Raw genomic sequence first — 12,605 nt, 5'->3', positions numbered from 1 at the left:
TAAGTTGTAAGTTTGGTCAAATGTCTGAAATGAAGTTGCCCAATCAAAGCAATTGTTTTCATTCAAGTTCTACCCATTCCCAAAACACTTTGGATCTTTAGAAGATTGGTGTTCAACTTCAAAAGCTATTTTATTGTTACTGAGTTACAGTAATTTGTTGTATCTGAAGGACCAGGGCAACAAATCCTGTATGGCAAAACAGTGTCACCTCACGTTGTCAAACTTGTCAAGATTGTCAAATGCCCGACTAGCTCAGTCTGTAGAGCATGATACTCTTAATCTCAGGGTCGTGGGTTCAAGCCCCACGTTGGGCGCTTAGGCCTTTGACAGAGTATGTTTTCATGCAGTGTCACCAGTTTACCCTGACTCAAAATGCGTTTGCTTGAAAAACAGAAATTGTTGCCATCGATTGGGGGAAGTTTTAAGATCAGACAACACTAAGAAAAAACGCAAATAAAGTCCCAAATTCTTATGCCAGCACCTGCAATTCTTCTCACAAAAGAACTAGTAGAAAGATTACACATGAATAAACAGATGTTGCCTTTAGAATCTATGCCTAACATGGGACTTGAACTCATGACCCTGAGATTAAAAGTCTCATGCTCTACCGGCTGAGCTAGTCAGGCTACAAAATGATTACAGACAGAAACAGAGTAAAACAGTCAGATAGATAGATAGATGATAGATAGATAGATAGATAGATAGATAGATAGATAGATAGATAGATAGATAGATAGATAGATAGATAGATAGATAGATAGATAGATAGATAGATAGATAGATAGATAGATAGATAGATAGATAGATAGATAGATAGATAGATAGATAGAGAGATGATAGATAGATAGATAGATAGATGATAGATTCTTTCATTCATTCATTCATTGGTTGATGACACTGTAAAAAAGTTTGTCACATAAGCGCACAAATCTTCAAATGAGTGGCACAGTAGTTATTTTTAAGTTTTTTTATGTTAGATAACAACATTGTTAACAGAAAAGCACTTTTCTAAAAAATTTAGAAAAAGACCAACATATGTCTTTCTGCAGATCTGTACACCAAAGATACACCCACCCATCTTTGAATAAATTGCTCCTGATAGCGTCCAGAGATCTTTATTCTTGAGATAAAATTAATCATAAATCTTTCTTACTAGTCAATGAATGTGTCAGGAGTGGGATTTGAACCCAGGCCTCCTACTGGAGATCAGAATCCCCACATTGGAATGAAAGCAATGCTTGAGTCTGGCGTCTTTGACCGCTCGGCCATCTTGACTGAAGATTGGAGTGGTATAATAAAGTTGCAGAGGTTGAATTGTGACCTACCCTCTGAAGTTGTCCTTTGCTATTTCTTTGATCTTGTAGAACCAGTTATCCCAAGTAAGACTGCTGGCTGTGATAATGAATACAATCGCTAAGTTGTAAGTTTGGTCAAATGTCTGAAATGAAGTTGCCCAATCAAAAGCAATTGTTTTCATTCAAGTTATACCCATTCCCAAAACACTTTGGATCTTTAGAAGATTGGTGTTCAACTTCAAAAGCTATTTTATTGTTACTGAGTTACAGTAATTTGTTGTATCTGAAGGACCAGGGCAACAAATCCTGTATGGCAAAACAGTGTCACCTCACGTTGTCAAACTTGTCAAGATTGTCAAATGCCCGACTAGCTCAGTCGGTAGAGCATGATACTCTTAATCTCAGGGTCGTGGGTTCAAGCCCCACGTTGGGCGCGTAGGCCTTTGACAGAGTATGTTTTCATGCAGTGTCACCAGTTTACCCTGACTCAAAATGCGTTTGCTTGAAAAACAGAAATTGTTGCCATCGATTGGGGGAAGTTTTAAGATCAGACAACACTAAGAAAAAACGCAAATAAAGTCCCAAATTCTTATGCCAGCACCTGCAATTCTTCTCACAAAAGAACTAGTAGAAAGATTACACATGAATAAACAGATGTTGCCTTTAGAATCTATGCCTAACATGGGACTTGAACTCATGACCCTGAGATTAAAAGTCTCATGCTCTACCGGCTGAGCTAGTCAGGCTACAAAATGATTACAGACAGAAACAGAGTAAAACAGTCAGATAGATAGATAGATGATAGATAGATAGATAGATAGATAGATAGATAGATAGATAAATAGATAGATAGATAGATAGATAGATAGATAGATAGATAGATAGATAGATAGATAGATAGATGATAGATTCTTTCATTCATTCATTCATTGGTTGATGACACTGTAAAAAAGTTTGTCACATAAGCGCACAAATCTTCAAATGAGTGGCACAGTAGTTATTTTTAAGTTTTTTTATGTTAGATAACAACATTGTTAACAGAAAAGCACTTTTCTAAAAAATTTAGAAAAAGACCAACATATGTCTTTCTGCAGATCTGTACACCAAAGATACACCCACCCATCTTTGAATAAATTGCTCCTGATAGCGTCCAGAGATCTTTATTCTTGAGATAAAATTAATCATAAATCTTTCTTACTAGTCAATGAATGTGTCAGGAGTGGGATTTGAACCCAGGCCTCCTACTGGAGATCAGAATCCACACATTGGAATGAAAGCAATGCTTGAGTCTGGCGTCTTTGACCGCTCGGCCATCTTGACTGAAGATTGGAGTGGTATAATAAAGTTGCAGAGGTTGAATTGTGACCTACCCTCTGAAGTTGTCCTTTGCTATTTCTTTGATCTTGTAGAACCAGTTATCCCAAGTAAGACTGCTGGCTGTGATAATGAATACAATCGCTAAGTTGTAAGTTTGGTCAAATGTCTGAAATGAAGTTGCCCAATCAAAAGCAATTGTTTTCATTCAAGTTATACCCATTCCCAAAACACTTTGCATCTTTAGAAGATTGGTGTTCAACTTCATAAGCTCTTTTATTGTTACTGAGTTACAGTAATTTAATGTATCTGAAGGACCAGGGCAACAAACCCTGTATGGCAAAACAGTGTCACCTCACGTTGTCAAACTTGTCAAGATTTTCAAATGCCCGACTAGCTCAGTCGGTAGAGCATGAAACTCTTATTCTCAGGGTCGTGGGTTCAAGCCCCACGATGGGCGCTTAGGCCTTTGACAGAGTATGATTTTCATGCAGTGTCACCAGTTTACCCTGAATCAAAATGTGTTTGCTTGAAAAACATAAATTGTTGCCATCGATTGGGGGAAGTTTTAAGCTCAGACAACACTAAGAAAAAACGCAAATAAAGTCCCAAATTCTTATGCCAGCACCTGCAATTCTTCTCACAAAAGAACTAGTAGAAAGATTACACATGAATAAACAGATGTTGCCTTTAGAATCTATGCCTAACATGGGACTTGAACCCATGACCCTGAGATTAAAATTCTCATGCTCTAGCGGCTGAGCTAGTCAGGCTACAAAATGATAACAGACAGAAACAGAGTAAAATAGTCAGATAGATAGATAGATAGATAGATAGATAGATAGATAGATAGATAGATAGATAGATAGATAGATAGATAGATAGATAGATAGATAGATAGATGATAGATAGATAGATAGATAGATAGATAGATAGATAGATAGATAGAAAGATAGATAGATAGATGATATATAGATAGATTCTTTCTTTCATTCATTCATTGGTTGATGACACTGTAAAAAAGTTTGTCACATAAGCGCACAAATCTTCAAATGAGTGGCACAGTAGTTATTTTTAAGTTTTTTTTATGTTAGATAACAACATTGTTAACAGAAAAGCACTTTTCTAAAAAATTTAGAAAAAGACCAACATATATCTTTCTGCAGATCTGTACACCAAAGATACACCCACCCATCTTTGAATAAATATCTCCTGATAGCGTCCAGAGATCTTTATTCTTGAGATAAAATTAATCATAAATCTTTGTTACTAGTTAATGAATGTGTCAAGAGTGGAATTTGAACCCACGCCTCCTACTGGAGACGAGAATCCCCATATTGGAATGGAAGCAATGCTTGAGTCTGGCGCCTTTGACCGCTCGGCCATCTTGACTGAAGATTGGAGTGGTATAATAAAGTTGCAGAGGTTGAATTGTGACCTACCCTCTGAAGTTGTCCTTTGCTATTTCATTGACCTTGTAGAACCACTTATCCCAAGTAAGACTGCTGGCTGTGATAATGAATACAATCGATAAGTTGTAAGTTTGGTCAAATGTCTGAAATGAAGTTGCCCAATCAAAAGCAATTGTTTTCATTCAAGTTCTACCCATTCCCAAAACACTTTGGATCTTTAGAAGATTGGTGTTCAACTTCAAAAGCTCTTTTACTGTTACTGAGTTACAGTAATTTATTGTATCTGAAGGACAAGGGCAACAAACCCTGTATGGCAAAACAGTGTCACCTCACGTTGTCAAACTTGTCAAGATTGTCAAATGCCCTACTAGCTCAGTCGGTAGAGCATGAGACTCTTAATCTAAGGGTCGTGGGTTCGAGCCCCACGTTGGGCGCTTAGTCCTTTGACAGAGTATGTTTTCATGCAGTGTCACCAGTTTACCCTGAATCAAAATGCGTTTGCTTGAAAAACAGAAATTGTTGCCATAGATTGGGGGAAGTTTTAAGCTCAGACAACACTTAAGAAAAAACTCAAATTAAGTCCCAAATTCTTATGCCAGCACCTGCAATTCTTCTCTCAAAAGAACTAGTAGAAATATTACACATGAATAGACAGATGTTGCCTGTAGAATCTATGCCTAACATGGGACTTGAACCATGATCCTGAGATTAAAAGTGTCATGCTCTACCGGCTGAGCTAGTCAGGCTACAAAATGATTACAGACAGAAACAGAGTAAAATGGTCAGATAGATAGATAGATGATAGATAGATAGATATAGATAGATAGATAGATAGATAGATAGATAGATAGATAGATAGATAGATAGATAGATAGATAGATAGATAGATAGATAGATAGATAGATAGATAGATAGATAGATAGATAGATGATAGATAGATAGATAGATAGATAGGTAGATAGATAGATAGATAGATAGATAGATAGATAGATAGATAGATTCTTTCATTCATTCATTCATTGGTTGATGACACTGTAAAAAAGTTTGTCACATAAGTGCACAAATCTTCAAATGAGTGGCACAGTAGTTATTTTTAAGTTTTTTTATTTTAGATAACAACATTGTTAACAGAAAAGCACTTTTCTAAAAAATTTAGAAAAAGACCAACATATGTCTTTCTGCAGATCTGTACACCAAAGTTACACACACCCATCTTTGAATAAATTGCTCTTGATAGCATCCAGAGATCTTTATTCTTGAGATAAAATTAATCATACACCTTTGTTTCTAGTTAATGAATGTGTCAAGAGTGGGATTTGAACCCACGCCTCCTACTGGAGCCCAGAATCCCCACAATGGAATGGAAGCAATGCTTAAGTCTGGCGCCTTTGACCGCTCGGCCATCTTGACAGAAGATTGGAGTGGTATAATAAAGTTGCAGAGGTTGAATTGTTACCTACCCTCTGAAGTTGTCCTTTGCTATTTCATTGACCTTGTAGAACCACTTATCCCAAGTAAGACTGCTGGCTGTGATAATGAATACAATCGATAAGTTGTAAGTTTGGTCAAATGTCTGAAATGAAGTTGCCCAATCAAAGCAATTGTTTTCATTCAAGTTCTACCCATTCCCAAAACACTTTGGATCTTTAGAAGATTGGTGTTCAACTTCAAAAGCTATTTTATTGTTACTGAGTTACAGTAATTTGTTGTATCTGAAGGACCAGGGCAACAAATCCTGTATGGCAAAACAGTGTCACCTCACGTTGTCAAACTTGTCAAGATTGTCAAATGCCCGACTAGCTCAGTCGGTAGAGCATGATACTCTTAATCTCAGGGTCGTGGGTTCAAGCCCCACGTTGGGCGCTTAGGCCTTTGACAGAGTATGTTTTCATGCAGTGTCACCAGTTTACCCTGACTCAAAATGCGTTTGCTTGAAAAACAGAAATTGTTGCCATCGATTGGGGGAAGTTTTAAGATCAGACAACACTAAGAAAAAACGCAAATAAAGTCCCAAATTCTTATGCCAGCACCTGAAATTCTTCTCACAAAAGAACTAGTAGAAAGATTACACATGAATAAACAGATGTTGCCTTTAGAATCTATGCCTAACATGGGACTTGAACTCATGACCCTGAGATTAAAAGTCTCATGCTCTACCGGCTGAGCTAGTCAGGCTACAAAATGATTACAGACAGAAACAGAGTAAAACAGTCAGATAGATAGATAGATGATAGATAGATAGATAGATAGATAGATAGATAGATAGATAGATAGATAGATAGATAGATAGATAGATAGATAGATAGATAGATAGATAGATAGATAGATGATAGATTCTTTCATTCATTCATTCGTTGGTTGATGACACTGTAAAAAAGTTTGTCACATAAGCGCACAAATCTTCAAATGAGTGGCACAGTAGTTATTTTTAAGTTTTTTTATGTTAGATAACAACATTGTTAACAGAAAAGCACTTTTCTAAAAAATTTAGAAAAAGACCAACATATGTCTTTCTGCAGATCTGTACACCAAAGATACACCCACCCAACTTTGAATAAATTGCTCCTGATAGCGTCCAGAGATCTTTATTCTTGAGATAAAATTAATCATAAATCTTTCTTACTAGTCAATGAATGTGTCAGGAGTGGGATTTGAACCCAGGCCTCCTACTGGAGATCAGAATCCCCACATTGGAATGAAAGCAATGCTTGAGTCTGGCGTCTTTGACCGCTCGGCCATCTTGACTGAAGATTGGAGTGGTATAATAAAGTTGCAGAGGTTGAATTGTGACCTACCCTCTGAAGTTGTCCTTTGCTATTTATTTGATCTTGTAGAACCAGTTATCCCAAGTAAGACTGCTGGCTGTGATAATGAATACAATCGCTAAGTTGTAAGTTTGGTCAAATGTCTGAAATGAAGTTGCCCAATCAAAAGCAATTGTTTTCATTCAAGTTCTACCCATTCCCAAAACACTTTGGATCTTTAGAAGATTGGTGTTCAACTTCATAAGCTCTTTTATTGTTACTGAGTTACAGTAATTTATTGTATCTGAAGGACCAGTGCAACAAACCCTGTATGGCAAAACAGTGTCACCTCACGTTGTCAAACTTGTCAAGATTTTCAAATGCCCGACTAGCTCAGTCGGTAGAGCATGAGACTCTTATTCTCAGGGTCGTGGGTTCAAGCCCCACGATGGGCGCTTAGGCCTTTGACAGAGTATGATTTTCATGCATTGTCACCAGTTTACCCTGAATCAAAATGTGTTTGCTTGAAAAACAGAAATTGTTGCCATCGATTGGGGGAAGTTTTAAGCTCAGACAACACTAAGAAAAAACGCAAATAAAGTCCCAAATTCTTATGCCAGCACCTGCAATTCTTCTCACAAAAGAACTAGTAGAAAGATTACACATGAATAAACAGATGTTTCCTTTAGAATCTATGCCTAACATGGGACTTGAACCCATGACCCTGAGATTAAAATTCTCATGCTCTAGCGGCTGAGCTAGTCAGGCTACAAAATGATTACAGACAGAAACAGAGTAAAATAGTCAGATAGATAGATAGATGATAGATAGATAGATAGATAGATAGATAGATAGATAGATAGATAGATAGATAGATAGATAGATAGATAGATAGATAGATAGATAGATAGATAGATAGATAGATAGATAGATAGATAGATAGATAGATAGATAGATTCTTTCTTTCATTCATTCATTCGTTGATGACACTGTAAAAAAGTTTGTCACATAAGCGCACAAATCTTCAAATGAGTGGCACAGTAGTTATTTTTAAGTTTTTTTTATGTTAGATAACAACATTGTTAACAGAAAAGCACTTTTCTAAAAAATTTAGAAAAAGACCAACATATATCTTTCTGCAGATCTGTACACCAAAGATACACCCACCCATCTTTGAATAAATATCTCCTGATAGCGTCCAGAGATCTTTATTCTTGAGATAAAATTAATCATAAATCTTTGTTACTAGTTAATGAATGTGTCAAGAGTGGAATTTGAACCCACGCCTCCTACTGGAGACGAGAATCCCCATATTGGAATGGAAGCAATGCTTGAGTCTGGCGCCTTTGACCGCTCAGCCATCTTGACTGAAGATTGGAGTGGTATAATAAAGTTGCAGAGGTTGAATTGTGACCTACCCTCTGAAGTTGTCCTTTGCTATTTCATTGACCTTGTAGAACCACTTATCCCAAGTAAGACTGCTGGCTGTGATAATGAATACAATCGATAAGTTGTAAGTTTGGTCAAATGTCTGAAATGAAGTTGCCCAATCAAAAGCAATTGTTTTCATTCAAGTTCTACCCATTCCCAAAACACTTTGGATCTTTAGAAGATTGTTGTTCAACTTCAAAAGCTCTTTTACTGTTACTGAGTTACAGTAATTTATTGTATCTGAAGGACAAGGGCAACAAACCCTGTATGGCAAAACAGTGTCACCTCACGTTCTCAAACTTGTCAAGATTGTCAAATGCCCTACTAGCTCAGTCGGTAGAGCATGAGACTCTTAATCTAAGGGTCGTGGGCTCGAGCCCCACGTTGGGCGCTTAGTCCTTTGACAGAGTATGTTTTCATGCAGTGTCACCAGTTTAGCCTGAATCAAAATGCGTTTGCTTGAAAAACAGAAATTGTTGCCATAGATTGGGGGAAGTTTTAAGATCAGACAACACTAAGAAAAAACGCAAATAAAGTCCCAAATTCTTATGCCAGCACCTGAAATTCTTCTCACAAAAGAACTAGTAGAAAGATTACACATGAATAAACAGATGTTGCCTTTAGAATCTATGCCTAACATGGGACTTGAACTCATGACCCTGAGATTAAAAGTCTCATGCTCTACCGGCTGAGCTAGTCAGGCTACAAGATGATTACAGACAGAAACAGAGTAAAACAGTCAGATAGATAGATAGATGATAGATAGATAGATAGATAGATAGATAGATAGATAGATAGATAGATAGATAGATAGATAGATAGATAGATTCTTTCATTCATTCATTCATTGGTTGATGACACTGTAAAAAAGTTTGTCACATAAGCGCACAAATCTTCAAATGAGTGGCACAGTAGTTATTTTTAAGTTTTTTTATGTTAGATAACAACATTGTTAACAGAAAAGCACTTTTCTAAAAAATTTAGAAAAAGACCAACATATGTCTTTCTGCAGATCTGTAAACCAAAGATACACCCACCCAACTTTGAATAAATTGCTCCTGATAGCGTCCAGAGATCTTTATTCTTGAGATAAAATTAATCATAAATCTTTCTTACTAGTCAATGAATGTGTCAGGAGTGGGATTTGAACCCAGGCCTCCTACTGGAGATCAGAATCCCCACATTGGAATGAAAGCAATGCTTGAGTCTGGCGTCTTTGACCGCTCGGCCATCTTGACTGAAGATTGGAGTGGTATAATAAAGTTGCAGAGGTTGAATTGTGACCTACCCTCTGAAGTTGTCCTTTGCTATTTCTTTGATCTTGTAGAACCAGTTATCCCAAGTAAGACTGCTGGCTGTGATAATGAATACAATCGCTAAGTTGTAGGTTTGTCAAATGTCTGAAATGAAGTTGCCCAATCAAAAGCAATTGTTTTCATTCAAGTTCTACCCATTCCCAAAACACTTTGGATCTTTAGAAGATTGGTGTTCAACTTCATAAGCTCTTTTATTGTTACTGAGTTACAGTAATTTATTGTATCTGAAGGACCAGTGCAACAAACCCTGTATGGCAAAACAGTGTCACCTCACGTTGTCAAACTTGTCAAGATTTTCAAATGCCCGACTAGCTCAGTCGGTAGAGCATGAGACTCTTATTCTCAGGGTCGTGGGTTCAAGCCCCACGATGGGCGCTTAGGCCTTTGACAGAGTATGATTTTCATGCATTGTCACCAGTTTACCCTGAATCAAAATGTGTTTGCTTGAAAAACAGAAATTGTTGCCATCGATTGGGGGAAGTTTTAAGCTCAGACAACACTAAGAAAAAACGCAAATAAAGTCCCAAATTCTTATGCCAGCACCTGCAATTCTTCTCACAAAAGAACTAGTAGAAAGATTACACATGAATAAACAGATGTTGCCTTTAGAATCTATGCCTAACATGGGACTTGAACCCATGACCCTGAGATTAAAATTCTCATGCTCTAGCGGCTGAGCTAGTCAGGCTACAAAATGATTACAGACAGAAACAGAGTAAAATAGTCAGATAGATAGATAGATGATAGATAGATAGATAGATAGATAGATAGATAGATAGATAGATAGATGATAGATAGATAGATAGATAGATAGATAGATAGATAGATAGATAGATAGATAGATAGATAGATAGATAGATAGATAGATAGATAGATAGATTCTTTCTTTCATTCATTCATTGGTTGATGACACTGTAAAAAAGTTTGTCACATAAGCGCACAAATCTTCAAATGAGTGGCACAGTAGTTATTTTTAAGTTTTTTTTATGTTAGATAACAACATTGTTAACAGAAAAGCACTTTTCTAAAAAATTTAGAAAAAGACCAACATATATCTTTCTGCAGATCTGTACACCAAAGATACACCCACCCATCTTTGAATAAATATCTCCTGATAGCGTCCAGAGATCTTTATTCTTGAGATAAAATTAATCATAAATCTTTGTTACTAGTTAATGAATGTGTCAAGAGTGGAATTTGAACCCACGCCTCCTACTGGAGACGAGAATCCCCATATTGGAATGGAAGCAATGCTTGAGTCTGGCGCCTTTGACCGCTCAGCCATCTTGACTGAAGATTGGAGTGGTATAATAAAGTTGCAGAGGTTGAATTGTGACCTACCCTCTGAAGTTGTCCTTTGCTATTTCATTGACCTTGTAGAACCACTTATCCCAAGTAAGACTGCTGGCTGTGATAATGAATACAATCGATAAGTTGTAAGTTTGGTCAAATGTCTGAAATGAAGTTGCCCAATCAAAAGCAATTGTTTTCATTCAAGTTCTACCCATTCCCAAAACACTTTGGATCTTTAGAAGATTGTTGTTCAACTTCAAAAGCTCTTTTACTGTTACTGAGTTACAGTAATTTATTGTATCTGAAGGACAAGGGCAACAAACCCTGTATGGCAAAACAGTGTCACCTCACGTTCTCAAACTTGTCAAGATTGTCAAATGCCCTACTAGCTCAGTCGGTAGAGCATGAGACTCTTAATCTAAGGGTCGTGGGCTCGAGCCCCACGTTGGGCGCTTAGTCCTTTGACAGAGTATGTTTTCATGCAGTGTCACCAGTTTACCCTGAATCAAAATGCGTTTGCTTGAAAAACAGAAATTGTTGCCATAGATTGGGGGAAGTTTTAAGCTCAGACAACACTTAAGAAAAAACTCAAATTAAGTCCCAAATTCTTATGCCAGCACCTGCAATTCTTCTCTCAAAAGAACTAGTAGAAATATTACACATGAATAGACAGATGTTGCCTGTAGAATCTATGCCTAACATGGGACTTGAACCATGATCCTGAGATTAAAAGTCTCATGCTCTACCGGCTGAGCTAGTCAGGCTACAGAATGATTACAGACAGAAACAGAGTAAAATGGTCAGATATATAGATAGATGATAGATAGATAGATAGATAGATAGATAGATAGATAGATAGATAGATAGATAGATAGATAGATAGATAGATAGATAGATAGATAGATAGATAGATAGATAGATAGATAGATTCTTTCATTCATTCATTCATTGGTTGATGACACTGTAAAAAAGTTTGTCACATAAGTGCACAAATCTTCAAATGAGTGGCACAGTAGTTATTTTTAAGTTTTTTTATTTTAGATAACAACATTGTTAACAGAAAAGCACTTTTCTAAAAAATTTAGAAAAAGACCAACATATGTCTTTCTGCAGATCTGTACACCAAAGTTACACACACCCATCTTTGAATAAATTGCTCTTGATAGCATCCAGAGATCTTTATTCTTGAGATAAAATTAATCATACACCTTTGTTTCTAGTTAATGAATGTGTCAAGAGTGGGATTTGAACCCACGCCTCCTACTGGAGACCAGAATCCCCACATTGGAATGGAAGCAATGCTTGAGTCTGGCGCCTTTGACCGCTCGGCCATCTTGACAGAAGATTGGAGTGGTATAATAAAGTTGCAGAGGTTGAATTGTTACCTACCCTCTGAAGTTGTCCTTTGCTATTTCATTGACCTTGTAGAACCACTTATCCCAAGTAAGACTGCTGGCTGTGATAATGAATACAATCGATAAGTTGTAAGTTTGGTCAAATGTCTGAAATGAAGTTGCCCAATCAAAGCAATTGTTTTCATTCAAGTTCTACCCATTCCCAAAACACTTTGGATCTTTAGAAGATTGGTGTTCAACTTCAAAAGTTATTTTATTGTTACTGAGTTACAGTAATTTGTTGTATCTGAAGGACCAGGGCAACAAATCCTGTATGGCAAAACAGTGTCACCTCACGTTGTCAAACTTGTCAAGATTGTCAAATGCCCGACTAGCTCAGTCGGTAGAGCATGATACTCTTAATCTCAGGGTCGTGGGTTCAAGCCCCACGTTGGGTGCTTAGGCC

At 37.0% G+C, this 12,605-nt stretch overlaps 2 non-coding genes across 2 annotated transcripts; both read right to left on the bottom strand.

Moving 5' to 3' along the window:
* Positions 1 to 5,322: 5,322 nt before the first annotated feature.
* trnal-uaa (transfer RNA leucine (anticodon UAA)) lies at positions 5,323 to 5,431 on the bottom strand. Its single transcript has 2 exons — positions 5,394 to 5,431; positions 5,323 to 5,368 (listed from the first exon to the last, which is right to left on the bottom strand). It is a non-coding gene; the product is annotated as a tRNA-Leu (tRNA).
* A 6,604-nt stretch (positions 5,432 to 12,035) lies between these two features.
* Positions 12,036 to 12,144, bottom strand: trnal-caa (transfer RNA leucine (anticodon CAA)). Its single transcript has 2 exons — positions 12,107 to 12,144; positions 12,036 to 12,081 (listed from the first exon to the last, which is right to left on the bottom strand). It is a non-coding gene; the product is annotated as a tRNA-Leu (tRNA).
* Between the last annotated feature and the right edge of the window lie 461 nt (positions 12,145 to 12,605).

Source organism: Nothobranchius furzeri, chromosome 7, assembly GCF_043380555.1.
Source record: "Nothobranchius furzeri strain GRZ-AD chromosome 7, NfurGRZ-RIMD1, whole genome shotgun sequence".
NCBI lineage: Eukaryota > Metazoa > Chordata > Actinopteri > Cyprinodontiformes > Nothobranchiidae > Nothobranchius > Nothobranchius furzeri.
The sequence above is the reverse complement of the archived record's forward strand: the minus strand, read 5'-3'. Positions and strand labels throughout refer to the sequence as shown.